The sequence below is a fragment of the Mesoplodon mirus genome, assembly GCF_964341445.2.
Source record: "Mesoplodon mirus genome assembly, chromosome: 11".
In the NCBI taxonomy this organism is placed as follows: domain Eukaryota; kingdom Metazoa; phylum Chordata; class Mammalia; order Artiodactyla; family Ziphiidae; genus Mesoplodon; species Mesoplodon mirus.
This window is the reverse complement of record NC_138987.1, coordinates 79023974-79039119: the sequence shown is the minus strand read 5'-3', so window position 1 is coordinate 79039119 and position 15146 is coordinate 79023974.

Below are 15146 nucleotides of genomic sequence, written 5' to 3'. Positions count from 1 at the left end.
ATCCCTGGAATACATTAAAGCATCACTTCATAGCCTGAGCATCTGAACAAGCAAATGAGGGGGCAGTTATTTCACCTCCAAAATAAAGAGAGAGATTTGATTGCTTTAACTTATACTTGCTTAACCTTCTTGGCTGAAGGATAGCATAGCACAATGTAGAAGTGCCCTCTAACATTACTTTATGGACAAAAAATAATTGGCTGATGGTGGGGAAAACCTGGCTCCTGATACTTGCAGGTGTATTTTTCTTGGGAAGCAAGATTGCTAGTGAAACAAAAGATTTGGTTCATTTGGCTTGGCAAGTCAAAAATGCAATCCTAGGGGAAGACTTTATTTAGAAACTTTATTTTTCCCCTGTTAACTTGAATAGCTTGTGGAGGGAAAAAAAAGAACTATAAATGGTTCATAAGTTCGCAATTATTTTTGTTTTGGTTTTAAAAACAAAATACACTATCCCCACCCAGGTAGATCTTGCTATACATTAATTTCACTTTTAAAAAGCTGCAGTTTAGGCTGGGAGACATTTTAAAGTATGTGAGTATACAGAGGGGACTCTTGGTTTTCACTACTCTCTCCTGAATCTTCAATGGTCCTCGTTCCCCTGGGCTTTCTCCTAAGTCTATGAATGTGCTTCTCTCTCCCTTTAAATACAGTCTTTCATTGACCTGCTCTATCTCTTTCAATAATCTCCAAATCCTTATTTTTCATTTCCCCACCCTCCATTCACTCTTCAACCCACAATAATCTGTTTTTTGACCCACCACTATCATGAAACTGAATTTCTGAGATCACTAGTAATTACCAATTTCAAAAGAGACAGTCTGTCTCTATTTATATGATGTCTCTGAGTACTTTTATACTGTTGATCACTCCTTCGTCCTTGAAACTACTTTTGCCTTTCTTGGTCCTTCTTCCCTATGACTCTTCTTCTTCCATCTCCTTTCCTGGCATCCCTTGTACACTTGCAGAGTACATTTCCCCTTCTCTATGTTTTGCCGGGTGATCGGATCCACACCTGTGACTTCAATTTTCCTCTATATTCCATGACCACCAAAAGAATATTCCTAGTCCCATTAGCTTTCATCACCTCTAGTCCTATATGTCTAGTTGCCTAGAAGACAGGTCATCCTGGCTACCCTACACTAGGAACCTCCATTTCAACATGTTCAAAATTGAATCGACTGTGTTCTTACACGGCCCTTCCTGTGTGTCACATCATCCAGTTGCTCAGGCTAGAAATCTTTGGGTAACTTATGAACTTTTTCACTACCAACATTCAAATTCAACCAGTCACCAATTCTTATTAATTATACCTCAAGAATATATCTTGAATCCTTCTTTTCTTTATGTGTCTTCCACAACATTAGTTCAAAGTCTAATTTTTCTCATCTATGATGACTACAGTAAATTGGTCTTTTTCTATCACTTCCTATCCTCTTTCTAATCCATTCTATATGTCATTTAAGAGGTAACTTTTTAAGACGTATTTTTTTTAATGTTTCTTTGCTGCAAGGAAGCTTACAAAATGAAACTTGACAGTAGATCCTAATGCATAAGACATAAAGGCCAGAATTCTCAATTTTGGGAAGACAGCAGAAAAATCCTTTCACAATCTGGTGCCAACCTACACTTCAACTCCATTTGACCATCCTCCATTTCCATCCCCAGACACCATGCTTCAGCCACTCCTTTGCCATTATCACATTAAACTCACTCATGTGCTTGCCTTCCTATAAGCCCTCTCTTCCCCTTCCAACTGGTGAAGTGCTGCTCATCTCATAAATTATAACTCAACTGTTGGCACCTCTGTGAAGTGAAATTGACACCTCTGAGCTGAAAGGGGAATGACTTCCTTTGAATTGCCATTGTAATTTCTATTCTATTATTACCGATTCTCACCATATGATTATTGTATTAAAATTGCTTACATGTAAATCCCTCTGCAAAGATCAATTATATCATTGAAATGAGGACGTGTGTCTGATTTATTTTATACTGTACCTCCAGCACTTACCCCATTGCCTGCCATTTGGGAGTTGGTGAGTCTGTGGAATGAATGAATGAATGAATGCCATCTGTAAAAGTGCAGAACTATAATCTTTGATTAGACTCATTTATTTTTTAATATCTCTATGGAATATAATTGCTTTACAATGGTGTGTTAGATTCTGCTTTATAACAAAGTGAATCAGCTATACATATACATATATCCCCAAATCTCCTCCCTCTTTCATCTCCCTACCTATCCCACCCTGCCTAGGTGGTCACAAAGCATCGAGCTGATCTCCCTGTGCTATGCGGCTGCTTCCTGCTAGCTATCTATTTTACACTTGGTAGTGTATATATGTCCATGCTACTCTCTCACTTTGTCCCAGCTTACCCTTCCCACTCCCCATATCCTCAAGTCCATTCTCTATGTCTGTGTCATTATACCTGTACAGCCCTTAGGTTCTTCAAAACCATTTTTTTTTTTTTTTTTAGATTCCATATATATGTGTTAGCATATGGTATTTCTTTTTCTCTTTCTGACTTACTTCACTCTGTATGACAGACCTAGGTCTATCCACCTCACTACAAATAACTCAATTTCTTTTCGTTTTATGGCCGAGCAATATTCCATTGTACATATGTGCTACATCTTCTTTATCCATTCATCTGTAGATGGACACTTAGGTTGCTTCCATGTCCTGGCTATTGTAAATAGAGCTGCAATGAACATTGTGCTACATGACATTTTTTTTTTTTTGCGGTATGTGGGCCTCTCATTGTTGTGGCCTCTCCCGTTGCGAACAGGCTCCGGACGCGCAGGCTCAGCAGCCATGGCTCACGGGCGCAGCCGTTCCGCAGCATGTGGGATCTTCCCAGACCGGGGCACGAACCCGTGTCCCCTGCATCGGCAGGCGGACTCTCAACCACTGCCCCACTAGGGAAGCCCTGACTTTTTTGAATTATGGTTTCCTCAGGGTATATGCCCAGTAGTGGGATTGCTGGGTCATATGATAGTTCCATTTTTAGTTTTTTGAGGAACCTCCATACTGTTCTCCATAGTGACTGTATCAATTTACATTCCCAACAACAGTGCAAGAGGGTTCCCTTTTCTCCACACCTTCTCCAGCATTTATTGTTTGTAGATTTTTTGATGATGGCCACTCGGACTGCTGTGAGATGATACCTCATTGTAGTTTTGATCTGCATTTCTCTAATGATTAATGCTCTTGAGCATCCTTTCACATGTTTGTTGGCAATCTGTATATCTTCTTTGGAGAAATGTCTATTTAGGTCTTCTGCCTATTTTTGGATTGGGTTGTTTGATTTTGGATATTGAGTTGCAGAGCTGCTTGTATATTTTTGAGATTAATCCTTTGTCAGTTGCTTCATTTGCAAATATTTTCTCCCATTCTGAGGGTTGTCTTTTGGTCTTGTTTATGTTTTCCTTTGCTGTGCAAAAGCTTTTAAGTTTCATTAGGTCCCATTTGTTTATTTTTATTTCAATTTTTCTAGGAGGTGGGTCAAAAAGATCTTACTGTGATTTATGTCATAGAGTGTTCTGCCCATGTTTTCCTCTAAGAGTTTTATAGTGTCTGGCCTTATATTAAGGTCCTTAATCCATTTAGAGTTTATTTTGTGTATGGTGTTAGGAAGTGCTCTAACTTCATTCTTTTACATGGAGCTGTCCAGTTTTCCCAGCACCACCTATTGAAGAGGCTGTCTTTTCTCCATTTTATATTCTTGCCACCATTATCAAAAATAAGGTGACCATATGCACATGGGTTTATCTCTGGGCTTTCTATCCTGTTCCATTCTTCTATATTCCTGTTTTTGGGCCAGTACCACACTGTCTTGATTACTGTAGCTTTGCAGTATAGTCTGAATCACAGAGCCTGATTCTTCCAGATCCTTTTTTCTTTCTCAAGATTGTTTTGGCTATTCAGGAGTCCTTTTTGTTTCCATACAAATTGTGAAATTTGTTGTTCTACTTCTGTGAAAACTGCCATGGGTGGTGTGATAGGGATTGTAATGAATCTGTAGATTGCTTTGGGTCATATATTCATTTTCACAATGTTGATTCTTCCAATCCAAGAGCATGATACAAACAAATGGAAAGTATATCTCTCCATTTGTTTGTATCATTTTAAATTTCTTTCATCAGTGTCTTATAGTTTTCTGCATACAGGGCTTTTGTCTCCTTAGGTAGGTTTATTCCTGGGCATTTTATTCTTTTTGTTGCAATGGTAAATGGAAGTGTTTCCTTAATTTCTCTTTCAGTTTTTCATCATTAGTGTATAGGAATGCAAGAGATTTCTGTGCATTAATTTTGCATCCTGCTAATTTACCAAATACATTGATTAGTTCTAGTCATTTTCTGGTAGCCTCTTTCGGATTCTCTATGTATAGTATCATGTCATCTGCAAACAGTGACAGTTTACCTCTTCTTTTCTGATTTGGGTTCCTTTAATTTCTTTTTCTTCTCTGATTGCTGTGGCTAAAACTTCCAAAACTATGTTGAATTATCGTGGTGTGAGTGGGCAACCTTGTCTTGTTCCTGATCTTAGTGGAAATGGTTTCAGTTTTTCACCATGAAGAATGATGTTGGCTGTGGGTTTGTCATTTATGGCCTTTATTATGTTGAGGTAAGTTCCCTCTATGCCTATTTCTGGAGGGTTTTTATCATAAATGGGGGTTGAATTTTGTCAAAAAGTTTTTCTGCATCTATTAAGATGATCATATGGTTTTCCTCCTTCAACTTGTTAATATGGTTTATCTCATTGATTTATTTGCATACATTGAAGAATCCTTCCATTCCTGGGATAAACCTCACTTGATCATGGTGTAGGATCATTTTAATGTGCTGTTGGATTCTGCTTGCTAGTATTCTGTTGAGGATTTTTGCATCTATGTTCATTAGTGATATTGGCCTGTAGTTTTCTTTTTTTGTGGCATCTTTCTCTGGTTTTGGTATCAGGGTGATGATGGCCTAATAGAATGAGTTTGGGAATGTTCCTCCCTCTGCTATATTTTGGAAGAGTTTGAGAAGGATAGGTGTTAGCTCTTCTCTAAATGTTTGATAGAATCACCTGTGAAGCCACCTCTGGTCCTGGTCTTTGGTTTGTGGGAAGATTTTTAATCACAGTTTCAATTTCATTACTTGTGATTCATCAGTTCATATTTTCCTTTTCTTCCTGATTCAGTTTTGGAAGGTTATACCTTTCTAAGAATTTGTCCATTTCTTCCAGGTTGTCCATTTTATTGGCGTATCACTGCTTGTAGTAATCTCATGATCCTTTGTGTTTCTGCAGTGTCAGTTGTTACTTCTCCTTTTTCATTTCTAATTCTATTGATTTGAGCCTTCTCCCTTTTTTTCTTGATGAGTCTGGCTAATGGTTTATCAATTTTTTTATCTTCTCAAAGAAACAGCTTTTAGTTTTATTGATCTTTGCTATTGTTCCCTTCTTTTCTTTTTCATTTCTTTCTCATCTGATCTTTATGATAACTTTCCTTCTGATAACTTTGAGTGTTTTTGTTCTTCTTTCTCTAATTGCTTTATGTGTAAGGTTAGGTTGTTTATTTGAGATGTTTCTTGTTTCTTGAGGTAGGATTGTTTTGCTATAAACGTCCCTTTTAGAACTGCTTTTGCTGCATCCCATAGGTTTTGGGTCACTGTTTTTTCATTGTCATTTATTTCTAGGTATTTTTTGATTTCCTCTTTGATTTCTTCAGTGATGTCTTGGTTATTTAGTAGTGTATTGTTTACCTTCCATGTGTTTGTATTTTTATAGATTTTTTCCTGTAATTGAAATCTAGTCTCATAGCGATGTAGTTGGAAAAGAAATTTTATACTATTTCAATTTTCTTAAATTTACCAAGGTTTGACTTGTCACCCAGGATATGATATATCCTGAAGAATGTTCCATGAACACTTGAGAAGAAAGTGTATTCTGGTTTTTTTGGATGGAATGTCTTATAAATATCAATTAAGTCAACCTTGTTTAATGTATCATTTAAAGCTTGTGTTTCCTTATTTATTTTCATTTTGGATGATCTGTCCATTGGTGAAAGTGGGGTGTTAAAGTCCCATACTATTACTGTGTTACTGTTGATTTCCCCTTTTATGGCTGTTAGTATTTGCCTTATGTATTGAGGTGTTCCTATGTTGGGTACATAAATCTTTACAATTGTTATATCTTCTTCTTTGATTGATCCCTTCATCATTATGTAGTGTCCTTCTTTGTCTCTGGTAATAGTCTTTATTTTAAAGTCTATTTTGTCTGATATGAGAATTGCTACTCCAGCTTTCTTTTGATTTCCATTTGCATAGAATATCTTTTTCCATCCCCTCACTTTCAGTCTGTATATGTCTCTAGTTCTGAAGTGGATCTCTTGTAGACAGCATATACACGGGTCTTGTTTTTGTATCCATTCAACCAGTCTACATCTTTTGATTGGAGGATTAACCCATTTACATTTATGGTAGTTATCAATATGTATGTTCCTATTACCATTTTCTTAATTGTTTTGGCTTTGTTATTGTAGGTCTTTTCCTTCTCTTGTGTTTTCCTGCTTAGAGAAGTTCCCTTACTATTTGTTGTAAAGCTGGCTTGGTGGTGCTGAATTCTCTTAGCTTTTGCTTGTCTGTAAAGATTTTAATTTCTCTGTCGAATCTGAATGAGTTCCTTGCTGGGTAGAGTAATCTTGGTTGTAATTTTTTCCTTTTCATCACTTTAAATATGTTCTGCCACTCCCTTGTGGCTTGCACAGCTGAAAGATCAGCTGTTAATACGGGGATTCCCTCGTATGTTATTTGTTGCTTTTCCCTTGCTGCTTTTAATATTTTTTTCTTTGTATTTAATTTTTTTTTTTTTTTTTTTTTTTTTTTTTTTCTTTTTGCGGTATGCGGGCCTCCCACCGCTGTGGCCCCTCCCGCCGCGGAGCACAGGCTCCGGACGCGCAGGCCCAGCGGCCATGGCCCACGGGCCCAGCCGCTCCGCGGCATATGGGATCCTCCCAGACCGGGGCACGAACCCGTATCCCCTGCATCGGCAGGCGGACTCCCAACCACTGCGCCACCAGGGAGGCCCTTTGTATTTAATTTTTGATAGTTTGATTAATATGTGTCTTGGTGTGTTTCTCCTTGGATTTATCCTGTATGGGACTCTTTGCTCTTCCTGGAATTGATTGACTATTTCCTTTCCCATATTAGATAATTTTTCAACTGTAATCTCTTCAAATATTTTCTCAGTCCCTTTCTTTATCTCTTCTTCTTCTGGGATCCCCATAATTCGAATGTTGGTGTGTTTATTTTTTTTGTTTTTGTTTTGCAGTACGCGGGCCTCTCACTGTTGTGGCCTCTCCCGTTGCGGAGCACAGGCTCCAGATGCGCAGGCTCAGCGGCCATGGCTCACGGGCCCAGCCACTCAGCGGCATGTGGGATCCTCCCACACCGGGGCACGAACCCGTGTCCCCTGCATCAGCAGGCAGACTCTCAACCACTGCGCCACCAGGGAAGCCCTGTTGGTGTGTTTAATGTTGTCCCAGAGGTGTCTGAGACTGTCCTCAATTCTTTTCATTCTTTTTTCTTTATTCTGCTCCATGGCAGTTTTTTTCCACCATTTTATATTCCAGCTCACTTATCCATTCCTCTACCTCAGTTATTCTCCTATCAATTCTTCTAGAGTTCTTTTAATTTCAGTTATTGTGTTGTTTGTCACTGTTTGTTTGCTCTTTAGTTCTTCCAGGTCCTTGTTAAACATTTCTTGTCTTTTCTCTATTCTATTTCCAAGATTTTTGATATTTTTCTATCATTATTCTCTATTCTTTTTTAGGTAGACTGCCTATTTCCTCTTCATTTGTTTTGTCTGGTGGGTTTTTACCTTGCTCCTTCATCTGCTTTGTGCTTCTCTGTCTTCTTATTTTGCTTACCTTACTGGGTTTGGGGTCTCCTTTTAGCAGGCTGCAGTTTCGTTGTTTTTGTTGTCTGTCCCCAGTGGCTAAGGTTGTTTCCGTGTGTTGTGTAGGCCTCCTGGTGGAGGGGACTGGTGCCTGTGTTCTGGTGGAGGAGGCTGGATGTCTTCTTTCTGGTGGGCAGGACCACGTCTGTTGCTGTGTTTTGGAGTGTCAGTTACCTTATTATGATTTTAGGCCACCTCTCTGCTAATGGGTGAGTTTGTGTTCCTGTGTTGCTAGTTGTTTGGCATAGGATGTCCAGCACTGTAGCCTGCTGGTTGCTGAGTGGAATTGGGTCTTAGCATTGAGATGGAGATCTCTGGGAGAGTTTTCACCGTTTGTTATCATGTGGAGCCAGGAGGTCTCTGGTTGCCCAATGTCCTGAACTCAGCTCTCCCACCAGAGAGGCACCAGCCTGACACATGGCTGGAGCACCAAGACCCTGTCAGACACACGGCTCAGAAGGAAAGGGAGGAAAACCAAAAGAAGGAGAGAAATAAATAACAAAATAAAGTTATCAAAATTAAAAAATATTAAAAATTTGAAAGTCATTAAAGAAAGAAAGAATGAAAGAAGAGAGCAATCAAACCAATAAACAGATCCACCAATGATAACAATCACTAAAAACTATACTAAAAACAAAAACAAAAACAAAAATACCAGACAGAGAGAACCATAGGACAAACAGTAAAAGCAAAGCTATATAGACAAGTCATGCAATGAGGCATACACACACACACTCGCACAAAGAGAAAAAGGAAAAAAATATATATATCTATATGTAAAAAAAAAGGAAGAGAGCAACGAAATCAATAAACAAATCTATTAATGATAATAAATTCTAAATACTAAACTGAGATAGACATAAAATCAGAAACAAATTAGCTGCAGAAAGCCAAACCCAAGTCTACAATTGCTCTCAAAGTCCACAGCCATAATTCTGGGATGATTCGTTAATTCAGCTATTCCAGAGTTGCAGGGTATATCAAGTTGATTGCGGAGATTTAATCCACTGCTCCTGAGGCTGCTGGGAGACATTTCCCTTTCTCTTCTTTGTTCACACAGCTCCTGGAGTTCAGCTTTGTATTTGGACCCTCCTCTGTCTGTAGGTCACCTGAAGGCGTCTATTCTTCACTCAGACAGGATGGGGTTAAAGGAGCAGCTGCTTCAGGGGCTCTGGCTCACTCAGGCCTGGGGGAGGGAGGAGTACAGAATGCAGAACGAGCCGGTGGTGGCAGAGCCCAGCATGACATTGCAACAGCCTGAGGCACTCTGTGTGTTCTCCCGGGGAAGTTGTCCCTGGATCACGGGACCCTGGCAGTGGTGGGCTGCACAGGCTCCCAGGAAAGGAGGTGTGGATAGTGACCTGTGCTTACACACAGGCTTCCTGGTGGCTGCAGCAGCAGCCTTAGGGTCTCATGCCCATCTCTGGGGTCCGTTCTGATAGCCGCGGCTCAGGCCCATCTCTGGAGCTCGTTTAGGCGGTACTCTGAATCCCCTCTCCTCACGCACTCTGAAACAATGGTCTCTTGCCTCTTAGGCAGTTCCAGACTTTTTCCCGGACTCCTTCCCTGCTAGCTGTGGCACACTAGCCCCCTTCAGGCTGTGTTCACGCAGCCAACCCCAGTCCTCTCCCTGGGATCTGATCTCCAAAGCCGGAGTCTCAGCTACCAGCCCCCACCCGCCCTGGCAGGTGAGCAGACAAGCCTCTGGGGCTGGTGAGTGCTGGTCGGCACAGATCCTCTGTGCGGGAATCTCTCCACTTTGCCCCCTGCACCCCTGTTGCTGTGCTTTCCTCCGTGGCTCCGAAGCTTCACCTCGCCCACCCCCATGTCCACCAGTTGAGGGGCTTCCTAGTGTGTGGAAACTTTTCCTCCTTCACAGCTCCCTCCCAGAGGTGCAGGTCCCGTCCCTATCCTTTTGTCTCTGTTTTTTCTTTTTTCTTTTGCCCTACCCAAGTACCTGGGGAGTTTCTTGCCTTTGGGGAAGTCTGAGGTCTTCTGCCAGCATTCAGTAGATGTTCTGTAGGAGTTGTTCCACATGTAGATGTATTTCTGATGTATTTGTGGGCTGGAAGGTGATCTCCACGTCTTACTCCTCCACCATCTTGAAGCAATATCCGCTAGACTCATATTTTTTAAAAACCCAGGGGTTTTCTAGTGCTCCAGTTCATAGGGCTTCATTCTTTCCCTGTGGGAATGGTCTTTTCAAGTGACTTTTTTCTTCTTTAATTATACAAGTGACCACCTTGTGGTACTTTATTTATTTAGCTTTATTTAGATAGTGGATAAGAGCTCTGCATTGTAAAGTTCCAGTAGAGTATAATAAGAGATAATATATAAGTGAAAAGAGACAGGTACTTGAGAATGTTCCACAAGAAGGTGAAATGGAGCTTCCTCAGCCCTTGTGGTCTCAGATAAATTTCCCACAGTGGGAGCTCTGCAGGCTTATATCTTTTCTATCCATCTTCCATCATTTTCATGAATCCAGTTCTTTAGGACACATTTCTTTTCCTCACCTTCTTGAACTCATTTCCAAGTTTATCAACTTAATAAATGTGGTCATATTAATCAATCATTATATTTCCATATATTATATTCCATATATTCCATATATTATATTCCATATATTTCCATAGCCCACTTTTATATATGGTGTGGTTTTTTTCACCCATTGGGAATCATAGTGTTACCATTCAATATAAAAATAAGTTGGGGAGAGGAGAATTTTCTTTATTCCATTATTTTATTGTTTTTCTCCCAAACCTTAAGAACGAAATCCCATGTCACTGATAAAACCGCTACATAGCAAACGGGTGCAAATGGATTCCATTTGGCTCTAAATTGCAGGGCTGAGAAAGTAATTTAAAAGATCTAGAACTGAATTATGGACCAGTCTGCATTAGCATCCTTAGAAGGTCTCAGGAATTAAAAAAACAATCATAACATCTCATTAACCTATAAAAGCAATGGTAAGGTGACAGTTACAGCAAGGAGATCTCCTGAGATTGAGGTGTAAATTTAGAGAATGAACCAAAAAGAATGAGAGATTGCATTAACATATGTTATCAAAAAACAATTTAAGCTATTAACCAAGATTTGAGGCATATTTTTATTTATGACAGGAAATAATATCCAACCAGGGAATGTAACCTGCAGCATCTCTCTCTAAAGAAGTCTCTGTATATCCTACATAAAGTAAGAGTCACGTCATGGTAGCCAGGAGACGTATTTTTTGTGCTAACCCAGAAAAACAGCAGAATTCATTGAAAGGATGTTCCAGGCTGCAGTCTTGACCCGCTGCCATGGTAAGAGATGTGGGCCCACTCAGGTCAGTCTACAGGAATCCTTCCCTCCGTCTCTGAGTCAAGCTCCCCTCTGCTTTACCCAATTTTGAGCTCCCACAAGTTTTCCTTTCCTCCCCTTCCTGTTGTTTTAATCTAGAGAATTTTCTCCAGTTTACACACCATGCTCATCAGGTTTATTTAAGTCTTTTTTTTTTCCCTGCAGATATAGAAATATTCTCATCTACATAACTACCTTTGCTGACAGGTTATCTAATCCTAACCCTAAAAACAAAGCAGCATTATGAAAAAGGATGCAAACTCACTGAAAATGACTAATAAGAAAGAAAGATATATGTTGACAACAGTCCATTTTCCTGTTGGAAAAAAGTCAAAAATACGATTGTATTCTTTACAGTCATGTCAACAGTGTTTCCTTTGCTTCCCAAATACCTGGTGGAGCAAGGCAAGGAGAGGATCACAGAATATTATCAGTCAGTAGTGTGAAAGGCTGGGCATTAGAGGGTGTGACCTGAGTGGGTTCCACCCTCAGGACAGTGAGCATTTGGAAGAGAACCTGAGGCTTTTCCTGCCCCCTTTATGAGCTGCAGGGATTCTTGTCTGCAAAAGGGCAGTCTGTTTCCATGATTCCAATGTAATTCATAGGCATATTCTTCTTGTGAAGAAGGAAGGAATGGTCACATAAATAATCCTGAAGACAGAATTACTTACAGTGGAGAATGAAGTGAAAGGAATGATTTGAAATGTAAATGTGTGGAAAGTACTCTGAGTGAGAAGGGCACTGAAGTGATTTCCAGGGACATTTAGCACAGCAGGACTGCTTCCCAGGACTGGTCTTGATGATTTTCCTCCCTTTTTTCTGCGTTCCTCTCCCACCTGCATGGTCTTGTTTACCACATTCCCAGCATCTGTACCTTTTGGCTGTTTTGGGGCTGCCCAGAGTCCCCTTCAGAGTCCCAGTTAAGCCTCCTTGCCCACCGTGATTCAGAGGCACAAACCTCAAAAACAAAACACAATAAAACCAATAAAAACAACAATTCCATTATTAAGAATCTGATACTTGACAATTATAAAGACAACAAGCTGATTAAACTTACTTCCATGAGAGAATAAATAATAATGGTTGCAAGATTTATTGAATTCTTATCATGTGCTATGTGCATTTTATGCATTATCTCATTGAATTTTCACCCAAACTCTCTGAAGTATGTATTTTTATTACACCCACTTTATACATAAGGAAATTGAGGCTCAGAGAGGGTAATATTGCCCACAATCAGTAGGTTTCTGCAATTGGAAAAGCCAGGGTTCAAACTCAGGTGTGTCTGTCACTCAAAGCTCTGCATACTTTGTCTCAACTTGACCCTTCCATTTTATTAATCATACTTCCAGTATTTGGAACAATATTATACCTTTTTGTATTGTTTTGTTTTGAGCAATACTATTCCATTGTTGTTTGGAAAAATAGAAACAAACTCAAGTTATTCTGAGATGGAAAATGATAGAATATGAGCTGTCTTGCAATACCCAAGATCAAAAATGTGCTGGCCCCCAGGAAGAGGGAGAACCAGGGACTGGGAAGTTGCAATCTCTTTCCACCTCTCAGCTCTTCTTCTCTTAGACATCAACTTCATTCTTACCATGCTCAGCAGACAAATTTTCTCTGCACTCCAGTCCAATTGGTAGTGAACAGGTTTGCTCACTATGCCTGCACGACAGCAATTAAGTGATAAGCCAAAACTAAGCCCAGAATCTTATAATTTCAATTGAGAATTTTTAAAGAAGAGGTTGTCATCGGGTCACCATAGGTCATGGACCCATATTCTTGACCAATCAACTGTGTCTAAGGGACTAGGGTCATGTTGTACAAATGGATGTTCCCAAGGGCTCACTGCCATTACATGGTAATGACATGTATTACAGCTCTATTAAGAGTTGAGAACATAGCTATGGATGGTAACGAGTCACCTAGTATTTAAGGAGCTCAAAGTTCTTTGCCCGTAGAAGCCAAATATTCAAAATTGAGGAATGTAAGTAGAAGTACTTTATCTGTTTATTGTCTTATCTTACACCTCAAGCCAAGTTTAGCCAAAACTGATAGAGGAGCCACATTCGTTCCTGTTACTGCCCCTGAATTGTTGAGTCAACTCTTGAAAAATTAATGACAATTTGAAAATATCAGTATAACACCAATTCACTATTATAAGCAAAGGCATTGACAATTCTCATCATTAAAACATATTTATCGGGCTTCCCTGGTGGCTCAGTGGTTGAGAGTCCGCCTGCCGATGAAGGGGACATGAGTTCATGCCCCGGTCCGGGAAGATCCCACATGCCGCGGAGCGGCTGGGCCCGTGAGCCGTGGCCACTGAGCCTGCGCGTCCGGAGCCTGTGCTCCACAACGGGAGAGGCCACAACAGTGAGAGGCCCGCAAAACAAACAAACAACAACAACAACAACAAAACCCAAAATACAACATATTTATCAGCAGACATGACTCAGACTAATAAATGTTTTTTTTTTTTTTGCCAAAATGATAAAGGGGCCTAAGTGAGTTTTTCCAATAGCATGTTTCAAAAAAGTCTATATAATGTTATAAACAGATTTTCCCACACTTGTATTCTGCAAAACACTTGTGTAGATAAGAAAAGCTATTTAATATATCCCCTTCTTGGATACTGATGAAGTGTATTTTAAAGGTTCAGATAAGACCTTCAGTAATGACTTTCTCAACAAATACTCATCCAGCATTTGCCTAACTAATTTAATGAAGAAATAGCTCATGGGTTATTGGTATTATGATGAGTGCAGTTTGAAAAATACTGTAGAGACTATGAAATAATTCCAAATATGCATAGACAGATAGATTTCCTATTGTTAAATGCAATTTAAAACAAATTCTATTCTACGGAAGAGAATTTAACCAGAACTCCAGAAAGATCAGTCAAAGTAGAGATGACCATCTCTATTTTTAAAGATAAAACTGTCAGACCGAGAAAGTGAATAATTCTCCTAAGGTCATATTGCAGAATAAGTCTAAAACTCAAATCTTTAACTCTTAATCTTCTGCCCTTTCTACAGGTTAACACATGGACCAAGAGCTCGTTTGAGATCTAGCAAAAGAAAAATAGTCAATTCAAATGGTCTTTAACTTTTTCCACAGAACTTACCAGTAGATCTTATGACACAAAGGGTCAACTCTTCAGAGATCTGACAGAAACTGTTTACTCAGAAATATAAACCAACAAGCTGATCAAACCCCAAATAGTGTTCCAGATATTAGGACCATTTCAAAAAAACAAACATAATAATAATAATAATAAGCAGGTTTAAATTTGTTTTTGTTTTTTACCTACGCAAGAGGTGTTAGGAAATAAGAGAATGTACCTGCCCACCTGCACCTTGTTCTGTAGGAAAGTCATCCCCCTGAATTTCCATGCTAGGAATTCTGCGAGTCCTCTAGATGATTCCCACAAATACCCTTGGTCCTTCATCGTTTGTACCCACTTCTTCCCCACCATGGTGCCAAAGGAAAAGTGACAACTTAGCTACCAAATGCCAAGTAAAGGCATATTTGCTGATGTTGATGCTACTGATATCTACATTGATGTCATTGCCTAAAACCAAGAGAGCTAATGCTTAAGACTAGGTGTTGGCACTCTGGCCCACACAACACATGCTACCACTGCCACTGCTGGCCACCCACCACCATGGAGGCTGCCAATGCCAGGTCTGCTGACATCCCTGCTGTTTTTACCTTGCATTCTCAGTACCTCCCAGAGATGGTAGAGAAACAGCAATTTTTAAGTTTTATTTATTTGTCTTTGGTATAACCCCTTCATCTGGTGACTCAAGTGGAAGACACCAGTGACAAGGCCAGGGGCAACATTCTCTCTCTCAG